Below are 11,068 nucleotides of genomic sequence, written 5' to 3'. Positions count from 1 at the left end.
TCCCCTGCCAAGTTTCGGTCAGCAGCAGGAGGCCAGACTCGTGTCTGTGGCAGCAGCATCCATTTTGTGATGCTGAGGCTCTGGTTAGTTTTAACCGCGTTTAAGTAAAGTAACATGTCTTCTCCCTCTAGAAGGGTGGAATGCTACCCCCGTCACCAGAACTGGCGAGGGGGTAGTATTCCAAAGTGTATGACACCTTACACGACATGTTTTGATAAAGCCAAACCAAAGTTAGCAATGACCGCGAGGATTATAATGCACTTAAGAGTATATGGTATGGCAATATCATAGAACAGCCATAAGGACATGGTTCCGAAAGCTGCAGACAGGCTCAGCTCATGCTAGAGCACCATCTCACATAAAACCAAACGCTCTGCCTCCAGGATTGTTAAGGCCTGCCATAGGAGTGACTTATAGGTGCATATGTGTCTATATCTAAAGGTAGATATAGGAATACCATACCTAAGCAAGGGGTGATTACACGACCTTGCCCCAGCTGAGTGATCAGCCAGTTGTGTCAGTTTGGATGGCCAGCCAGGGGTGGCAAAAGATATGCTGCAGCCCCTGGTAGGACTTGGGTGCACCTATACCCTGGGTACCTATAGTACACTGTACAGGGGCTGATAAGGTGACTCAATATCCAATTAGTTATGTACCTAGAGTACATGGAGTCCATTTTACAGAGAGAGCAGATAGCCTGGGGCCCTGATTAGCAGGGTCCCAGGCCAACTAAGTCGCAACCAGCTAAACACAAGGCAAAAAATCTGGGGTAACCATAGTCAGATATCCATCCTCCTACATATATGTCTATCTATATAAATGCTTTGTGAAAATTGTATTTTTTTATTTAACAGAGGGGGAGATGTAGAGGCTTGCCAATTAGAAATGATGGAACCCTTTTGGTTCCAGAGGGAATATGTAGAACTGCGATGTGGTAGAGGAGAATGCACTGAAGGCTGATTTAGAATGTTGGTGTTGCAGTTACATGCAGAAGAATAAAAATTGTGTATTACTAAGCTTTGTGTGTGGCGTTGTTTTTTGCGGGACCGAGGTTGGGGAGGATGCTACAGGCACCAGAACACAAATTGTTTTTGCAGCGCAGTGCCGAAACAATGTTTCTGTCTAAACTCTAAGACTTTGCTGGGGTCACCATAGCAACCAGTGAATCCCACAAGCTGCAGTATATTAAGCTGTAAATAGCACATCAATGTCTGCACAGGCTGCTTTTATTCAGCCTGGAAGCACCTCTCATTATTCCCCATTGTCTCGAGGAGCTATGTAAATGAGTGACTAATGCATTTTAGTGAGGTGAGTCAGCCACCAACACTAAAATGCGTTAGTTTAGCGTGGTATGTGGGAGAGTCACTAGTGAGGAAATGTGACCTGATCGGGGCTTTAAGTGAGCTGGGTCCTACCGGTGCTCAGCACCTATCGGGCTCTCCATTTTTTCCCTCACACTCAGGGTGAAAAAAAATCTTATCTCTGCAGCAGTACCACCCTTCACTGCCTTTAATGTAACTTCAACGAGACTCGCTATAGTTTTTTCAGTTTCATGTCAGAACTAAAGGATTTTCATATTTACAACAACGCCATAGTTGTTGCGTATGCAACTAACAACCACTGACAAAGCCAATAGTCTTGGCTTGTTGTAGGTGTAATGTTACTTGTTGATTATATCTGTGGATGCAATGACAGAAGCAGCAAAATACCAGTGGAGCGGCACTATGCTAAGCATAGATGTTTAGCTTATGTGTTTTAAGCCACGCCCTTATTTACATTGGCCACACCCCTATAAGAGCCCCCAGTTTTTTCATCCCACTTTTAGGGCTAGTGATTCAGATTCAAGTCATATGGAGTCGGCTCAACTCCTGTGATTTCATGCAAATCACTTCTTCCAATGTCGGCTGATCGTGTGTAATGTAAGTAGATGCTCATGTAAATCAATGTGATGTTTTTGGGCCAAGTTCGCGCTATATCAAATTGTAAACTTGAAAGAAAAGACTAATACATTCTTTAGTTTGAAAATGCGAGCAAACTAAAATCGATTTTAAAATGTAAGATGCATGGGATAATATACAGAGCCGCTTCTGGACTCCCCAGCTTCTGCTTCTGACAGAAGTAGTGACGAGCGATGTTTTAAGACAAACTCTGCCTCCTCTGCTGTCTGGAATGGAGTAATTGGGGAAGCTGTTTTGTCCTGCAGCATGGCGGCCGCTACTCGTATACCAAAGAGTCGAGTTAGCGTTCTAGTTGTTGATTGGAACTGTGTTCAGCGGACGGAAGTCAATGGGTTGCCGAATACACTTCCTGGTCGGCAGCTCATGCGTAGAATATAGCCAAGGGAGCTTGCACGATAGGTAATGAGCACATTCATTTTCCCTGTTTTGTTTTCTTCTTTCTAAATCTCCCACTTCATTATTTCCAGATTTTTGCATCTACGAGGAAGTAGTCTCTCTGTTTTGGCAGGGCATTGGTTGGTCGCGTTGGTGTTGGGTATACTGCATTATTAGTTGGAGCAGTGAGTTGCATAGCAATGGTGCCATCGGTTTAATAAGTGCAAGGAAGATGCCGCCCTCCCATCCCTGTTTGGTATTAAAAGCTCGCCTTAGTAGGGTGCAGTGGACCCTTTAGACCCACGGAGCCCGGTGTCACTAAACTTGCTGCACTAATAACCTTTTTGGCTTTACCCTTGAGGGCAGCTCCCTCTCATCCTCTGCCCGTAGAGAGAACTGTTACCACAGGCAGCCACTTACCAGGTATCTGTGTCCCCGTGTGCACCTTTCTTAGAGAGCACCAGTCGTCAATCAAAGTGTCTGTATTTACCAAAGAGGTGGAAAAGGACATGTAACGGTAACTTGAAGAAAGTGTATAGAGTGCCAGCAGAACAGCTGCTGGTCAGTTGGACAGGTCGGAGAAATTATTTGGAGAGGCTGAAGTTAATCTCTTTCCTTTCCTCCCCACAGACACGTGGTAATGTTGACACATATGTGCGCCTGCAGGCCGACGCTCTCGAACACTCTGACTTCTGCATTGTACACTTTTGTGGAAAATGTTTCTCTGCCAGCCAGAAGTCATTGATTCATAGCTAAACAGGCAAACAAAACTGCGTCAGTTTATTTACATGATTCAAGACTCACTTCCTCCGAGTTGTTTATCAAGACGTTTCCAGCGCTAGATGAGTAAGTAGAAACAGCAAACAAACCAACTCTGTGTATTATCAAAAATAACACAAATTTTGCTTTTTTTGAGAAGCAAATGTTAGGTTTGGAGGTTGTAAGTTTTGACCTTTATACCGCGATAAACTTGGGGGCCTCTAGGACTGTTTAAAAAAAAAAGTCAAAACCAAAGAAATCACTTGTATGCTGCTCTTGTTCCCTCCCCTGCCATTACACCTTCTGAGAGGTAATTTATTGTCTATTCGATATACCCCAATATATCCATTCTCTCCTTTCTTATTTTTTCTCTCTCTCCTTGATTCTCCATGGTCTTTGCCTCTTTGGCTTTCAGTTCTCTCGTCAATATTTCCCCATCTTCCCTTTATTACACCTTTATTTGTCTCCTCTTATCCTCGCATCCATCACACTGTTCTTCCCACTTGCTTCTCTGGCCCTCTTTCTTTCCACCCTACTGTTTTACACACATTTCCCTTTACACTGTTAAAATTTTTCCAACTCCTCGATTTCTCACCTGCCTTCCCGCTTACTTCTCCCACTCCACCACCTATGGTCCGATCTAGCATTTTTACTCCTTCGGTTGATGGTGCACTTCTCTGTGCCACAAAGATGCCACCTAGTGCCCTGCTAACATAACATTTTACATGATAGTCGCAGCCTAGGCATCCACCTACTGTTCTGTTCCTCAAAAATTGCTGCTGCCATCTCCCTTGTTTCAGACACGCTATCCTTTCTTTCTCAGCTCTTCTTGATTTCGTGTCTATCATATACTCTCATTTCTCACCTTTAACACCCTTCGCCTTTCTCATCCTTCACCTCTCTTTCTCAGACTCACATTTCCTCCTCTCTTGCCCTCTTATCTCACACTTTGCATCTGCACCCTCCATCTCTGTGTCCTCTATAAAGGTTTCTTTTCGTACCTGTCACTTTCCCCTAGGTCATATATCTCTGTCATCGTGAGCCCACTGTCGTTTTCCAAACCCTTATCACAAATTTCTTTTATAACGTTTCTGGTCTTGCTGCCTTCTGAAATTCCTCGCTCTAAGATTCTTTTTGCTGGCCCACACACCCCTCTTACCATCTCAATCTTAGACATGCCCTAGCACTCAATTCTCCTATACAGGGCACAAGTGCTAAAAACAGAAGCATGGGGACTAACAAAGTTAGGCAGTATAGAAGTAAAACCATGGCGCGTGATATCACAGCGCGTGACATCGCACGTAGCACCACCACCTCACCGACCGAAGAGGCTGCCTCCAAATTTCGAACGTGCAGTCTCGCAATGGATGGTGCGTAACTACCTAAAGCTCAACGGGAGAAGACGGAGGTCCTAATCTTTGGAGGAAACCATAACATCTGGTCAGGAGATTGGTGGCTCCCCTCTTTGGGAGACTGCCCTCAACCTACCAACTCGGCCAGGAACCTTGGCGTCCTCATAGATTCTGCCCTCTCTTTTGACCTTCAGGTAAACAGAACAATATCCACCTGCTGTAACACCATCCGGATGTTGAAAAAGATCGCCCCCTACTTGTCACCTGATGCCCGCAATCAGTCAACAGTTGCCCTGGTGTCTTCCAGGCTTGACTATTGCAACGCGCTCTATGGGGGCATAAATAAGAAATCTCTCCATCGCCTCCACATGGTTCAAAATTCTGCAGCCAGGATGGTCCTAAATCTACCCAGGTTATCATCTGCAACTCAAGCCAGGAAGGATCTCCATTGGCTACCTATACATGCCAGGATTTCCTTCAAGCCGATCTGCCTGGCTCACAGGGCTGTGTTTGGATCTGGTCCTGAAGGTATAAAAACTCTTGTTTATTCCTATTCTCCCAAGAGAACCCTCCGTTCGTCCTCAAGAAATCTGCTTGTCGTGCCCAGATTTAAAAATGCGAAATGGGGAGGAAGAGCGTTTTCTACACTGGCTCCTAAACTGTGGAACAACCCCCCCCCCCCGAACTTTCCAGTCAACCCTCCTTAGTGATTTTCCGGAAGCTTCTGAAGACTTGGCTCTTCTCTCAGGCTTATTAATTCATTCTCTTTTTCTTACTTTCATACTCCTTTATGTTTGGAATGCGCCTTGATGCCCTTTGGGTTACGTTTGTGCAATATAAATAATCTTTCATTCATTCAGCATCTCAGGAAAGGGCATAACAACCATGACCTCACAGGAACTGACATCACAAGAAGTGACATCAGATCTTAAGACCTTGCACATATGTTTAGCAGTTCTATAATGAGTACATTTGAGAGCATTACAATATTCAAAAATTTTGATTTTGTGTCAGGGCTGTGCCAAAAAAGTGCCACAACCCCAGAACAAATTTTGGGCCTCAACGTATACATTTATTTTTTGAAACTCTTCCACAAAGAAATTGGCAACAGAGAAGCATGGCAGTAGATCTGCTCTGCTTAATTGGTTGCAAATTCTGCATTTTAAAATGTTTTATGGGTTTAAGGTTTCTGCTGCAGTGATCTTTGTGTGCCCAGTAAATCCCAGGGAATAATAATTATAATAGTAAAATAACTGAAGATTAACTTATTTGCTTGAAAAATCTGTGTTTGTTTAGTCCCAGTTTTGAAACAATGTAGCATAGCAGGTTAATATGTCTACTTCAAAGCACATTGTCTTACAGGCAAAGGATATGTGATTATTTTATGTAGATGGTTAGTGGGTTACTGCTTGTAACACAGATATCCATTTGTAACTTGCAGTTCATAAATTGTAATCCATCTAAGACACGTGACTCTTAAACCTTGTAACCCTCACTGTGTTATGTAACACATCCTGTACATTCAATTACATATGCATGATTTATTGTCAATGTATGATGTGTATGTGTGATGTAAAGCACTCTGATACCCTACATTTGGATGGGCAAAGCTATAAAAGAAATAAAACAAAAAAATTGAATCCAAATTATTGGTGTACATACTGGTACAGAAACACAAATGACATTCTTACAGTGCATGCATATCTCTGGTATACAGGGACTGAAAAAAGTCAAACGCATGCCTCTCTTAAGTACTTGTGAAGTAATAAACTGTGTGCCTTTCTTTCCATTTGCCTCAGTGTTTGTGAGGAGCCAGATAGCTCCTAGTCAGAATACTCTAATAAGAGGAGGCCTAATGGTTCCTTAAGTTCAGCCTTTGTTTTGGGCCCGCTGGAAATTAAAGTAACAAAGCCCACCTCGCTTGCACGTTGCTACCCGGAACGAAAGCAAACAATGTGCAGGCACTGCTGAATGGGTCCCGGTGTCTGAAAATTACACTGGGACGAATTCAGCATATTTATGTGGGGCCAAACTTCTTGGCATGTTAGACAGCGTCCACTCTGTGAAAAGAGTGGGTAGATGCCATCTATCTGCATTTACCCTCGGCTTGTACCCTGCTCCTCTCATAAAAATAGCCTTTCCTCTCAAAGTCTCCTTTCACTCGCAAACCCTTCTTACTTTCCATTCTTCTCTCCTGCAAACCTTAATCCCCTTATACTTTGCCATCTCTTCTTCGTCTCTCTCCTTCATACTAGTTGTTTCTCTCTCTAACTTTTTTACTCTCCCATACACAGGGACATTCATTGTGTTCTCTTATGCTCTCTATCTCAAGTGCAGTTGTTGAATGTTTTAATAAAACATAAAAAACAATGACGATTTACAATTGTAATATAGATGTTTAGTTAAAAAGAATAAAAATAAAAAAGTTGTCTTCATTTCGATAACTATTGGATATAGTTTAACTCTATAATGCAAAGCATTAATCTGATAAATTTGTAAAATTCACACACTCCGGACCACTGAACCTTTAGAATCAGGTATCGGTCTCTCCTATAATATATAACTTATGTGGTGTATCCTTTAATAGAGCACCTTTGACTTTCCAAACGTGGGGGAAGAAGAAGTCGGAGATTGATGTATACAAACAGAGCAATATTCATATAGTACCTACTGGTAGGTCAAGACCAATGCATTCAATACTTTATGATGGTTACGTGGTACAATAATAAACATAAGATTGATGTATTGTTGAGCAGTAAGGAAAATTAAAACCAGCAATGGCAAAGGCAATAGGTCTCACCTTTCGGACCTATTGGATTTGCCATTGTTGTTTGCCAATGTTGTGCAGTATTGTCCAAAATAAAAAAATAAGAAAAAAAGACACAATGCTGCATCATTTCACAGGTGTGTGCATGCATCACCTGCATGTGTATGTCTATGAAATGACGTGGACCCCATTTCTTTTATTTACTTATCCAAAAGGGCAGACACAGCATCGATTGGTAAATAAAATAAGCATTGGCAAAGCCAATGGGTGTTGCCTATGCAAGAGCTATTGGCTTTGCCAATGTCTTTTAGCCATGTTGTGCAGCATGGCTAAAAGTTAGAAAAAAGCACTATTATACGTTCAGCGCTAGACAAACGGAGGGTGGGAGGAAAGAAGCAAGACGGAGAACGTGTTTGTGGCGAGGGAAGCAGAAAAATAGTTCCTCAATCACAGCGCCAGCAGCGGAAAGACACCAATAAAAATGAAGCAATCAATAATTGAGACCCCCATGTTTGCTAAGCAATTTCCCAGATGTGCATTTGAATGGACAAACAAGCTGAAATCATTTTGACTGTGTGGCACAGGTATCTGGAGTGATAATGGATAGGACAGTGTTTTCCCTCCCCCCAGTTTATCATCCCTCACTCATATATAACCACACCATGAAACACTTTTACTTTAGCCCAATATCATTACAGCATCTCAAAACTGTCGTCAGGCTCACAAGATTTCACCTCGCGCTGTCTTGTCCTTTATCTTGGCCCTACCTCGCTGTTACATATGACATGTTTCAGGGAGAGTGCTAAATGATTGGAAGCAAATCTGGTATGATCCAGTCCTGAAAAATGGCTTGAGACAGCTGTCGGTTGGACTCTTGTCCCATGTGACAGTCTGATTTAAGAAGTCTTGGCGTTTAAGCCATTGACACTTTGCATTCTGAGTTGAATTTCAGCATTATAAGAATGCAACTTGCAAGAGTGTCTAAAGTATCACATGGAAAAGTTAGCTTGGAGGCTACGGAACATTCTGCATGCATTCAAACAATTAAAAAGTTTCTTCAACAACTGAGCACATAGAGGCCATCCGTTATGAGTTTGAATTGCCGAAGTAGCCAACTCTGCCACAAAACATTCCAAGGTCAATAAAATTCGCACCCCTAAGTTCGATAATTTAAGAGGCCAATTTGCCTGAAGACACCGACGTGTGAGGTGTGGGCTAAACAAGTGCTTGCTTGCACACCACCTTAAACCAGGATTGCAATCGAGCTTGTAGCAATTAAGGGGACCATCTCTTTTTAACTACACCATGTGATTCTCGTTTGATAGGTTGATGCCGCTGTGGCTTCCCCCTCCAACCCGGACTATATTAATCACACATTTACACCAACTATAAGCAATATCTGCTCTCCAGTTTTGCACGCAAGACTTCTTTTCACAGTGAAAAATAAAAAGACGCAAACCCACTCAGCAGATAGCCGCAGTGAATTAATTATGAATTAGCAGATGTTTCCCTGGAAAGTCAACCTTGCCACAATAGCAGTTTCTCAGGAAAGAAACTAGAGCCCCTTCAACTCACTATATAAGACACAATTTCTGGAATCCACTACATTGGTGGGTTGAAAATTGTCACCTTCGCATGTGGACTGAGTTTCTCCCTCATCTTCTTGTGGTCCTGATCGTGGACATCAGCAGAACGGATTGGAGGATCTCCTTGAACTCAACTTCAGCACAGGGATTTTGGTCGGATATGGAGATTGGTATTTCTTTGAATTGGAGGGCACGAAGGGCTGTCTGTATGATGGTGTAGTTCTTATCAGTTCAGCTTCAGCAGATGGCTCCCTTAAGGGTGTGGAAACAGGTGGAGGTGACCGTGTTGACTTGATTGGCCAGGTCGACTCGTCTGTCGATCACAATGCCCAGGTTCCTGGCAGCATTGAACGGGCGGCTAGCCCAGGGAGAAGGACCACTTTGATGAAAGAGACAACTTATCTTTTGTCATTGTAGAGTTTGAAGCAAACAGTAGGAGATGATGGATGGAGTGCTGAAACTTTCCAGACACACTCCCAGTCACAGATCTGGGTTGAATCCTTCATCATTCTTTAGCTCACTTCGCCACCTCAGTTCAGACCCAGCTATATGCAAATCAGTCCTGACCCTGTGCCTCATGGGAACAGTCCAGCCCGAACTGTCAAGCCAGGCATCCTAGGACCGGTTTCTGGGTAACACCCTTCATCAGCCAGGCTAGCTTGAATCCAGTGGCAAAGTGAGCAAGGGACCCACGTCTCCTTGTGTTTACATTCTTCAGTTTGAGGCAGTTCCTTTTCATCCAGCCTGTTACAAAAGACATGCAGCTAATGAAATGCAGCCAGAAAAGTTTGCCTGGGTAGTGGAAATTTCTTTTGATAGGTAGAGAATCCGCTGATTGTCGTCTGCGTAGGAGATGATGCTGAATCCATGGGAACAAATGATGCTGGCAAGTGGGGTCATGTTGAATCGTGTAGGGTTCAGTGAGAAGCTTTCTTGAACGCTGTGGATCAAGTAGGATGCATCGGACAAGTAGAGAGCAGGATTACCCTTTGAGTGCACGCTGAGAAGAAGGAGCTGATCCATTGTAGTGCCAAACCATGAATTTTGGCCTTGTGGCATTGGATGGGGTGGGAGATGGTGTTGAGTGCTGCAGAGGGGTCTGGTGGGGCGAGGGTGAGTGCAACTGTGTCATCTTTGTCCTAGATTAGGCAAATGTCATTACTGGCAGCAATGAGGGTCGTCTTAATGCTGTGATTAGGTCTGGATTTTGATTGGGGAAGGTCCAGAAGGTGGTTATCTTTGAGGTAGTTGGCCAAGCAGGCGTTGATGAGCTTCTCTAGCACGTTGGCTATGATGGGGAGGAGGTAGGTGGGCCTGTAGATGGCTATTGTCTGGCATAGGTTTCTTGAAGAGTGGCAGGGTGGTGACGTTTCCAGGAGTCTGGGAAAGTGGCAGGGAAGAGTGATACGTTGACAATGGGTTTAAGGGATGTGCAGGCTGGGTGAAGCTCCCTGGTGAAGATCTATGCTGTGCAGACAAGGATCCTATGGGGCTCCTAAGTGGATGGAGCACATTGTGTCAGCTGTCTCCATTGTAGTGATGTTTGGTCAGCAGATCATTACAGTTTCCAGGGTGTAGCTGCCGTCGGAGTGGAGTGGAGTGGAGTGGAGTGGAGGACTCTGAAGATGGGGCGGGCCGGTTCGGGGTGAAGTTGTAGATTGTGTTGATTTTGTTCACGCTGAAGAGTTGAATGCAGAGCTCCTGTGATGGAGTGACGTTTTTTGAGCTGACGGATGGGGGATATGAATTCCTTCATGGTGGGGAGGATTTCTTTGGTGTTGGAGCTGTTTTGGATCTGTTTAATGGTGTCTAGGCTTTTGGTGGTTTTGAGGCACTCCATGGGAGTGGTGCCACCACCGGTGTCAGCAGCTTGCAGTGATGCTTCATGAGCTAGAGGTCCTCTGTAAACTAGCTGGCTTGCTGCCTGGATTGAGTTGGGCAGGTGGTTCATAGAGAAGTCAGGGAGTCTGAACAGGAGATGATCCAAATGTTGAGAATCCTGATGGAGCACTCCAGGTCGTTGTGGTGGGGCTTTGCGACCAGAACTCGGAGATCAGATGTCCTCAGAGAATCTTTTCCATTGGCGATGGCAATCTTTTCCATTGGTGATGGTTTTCCATTGGTGTAGGTGGTTTTGTGCTAATGGGCAAGTCCAAGTCAAAGCAAACAACAGAGTGGTCCATCCAGGTGACAGGGGTGGGCTGATCTACTGTCATGTTAGAAAAATTGGTGACAGTGTGGTCCAAGAGGTGTCTGGGCATGTGGTTGGGG

The 11,068-nt window shown here is 44.1% G+C and overlaps 1 protein-coding gene across 3 annotated transcripts in view; it reads left to right on the top strand.

Moving 5' to 3' along the window:
* Nucleotides 1-2,267: 2,267 nt before the first annotated feature.
* The window catches only part of FIBP (FGF1 intracellular binding protein), a 209,230-nt gene continuing 200,429 nt past the window's right edge, over nucleotides 2,268-11,068 (top strand). Inside the window, exons 1-2 of one of the 3 annotated variants that reach the window (XM_078660459.1) lie at nucleotides 2,303-2,357; nucleotides 2,964-3,179. The gene's annotated coding sequence lies outside the window, so the exon portion shown is untranslated. Of the gene's footprint in view, nucleotides 2,358-2,963; nucleotides 3,180-7,031; nucleotides 7,118-11,068 lie in introns of those variants that run through there. The other 2 variants (XM_078660460.1, XM_078660458.1) reach the window with 2 other exon arrangements.

This window comes from Lissotriton helveticus, chromosome 9, assembly GCF_964261635.1.
Source record: "Lissotriton helveticus chromosome 9, aLisHel1.1, whole genome shotgun sequence".
Taxonomy (NCBI): domain Eukaryota; kingdom Metazoa; phylum Chordata; class Amphibia; order Caudata; family Salamandridae; genus Lissotriton; species Lissotriton helveticus.
Note: the sequence above shows the minus strand (reverse complement) of the source record. Positions and strands in the feature narration are given on the sequence as shown.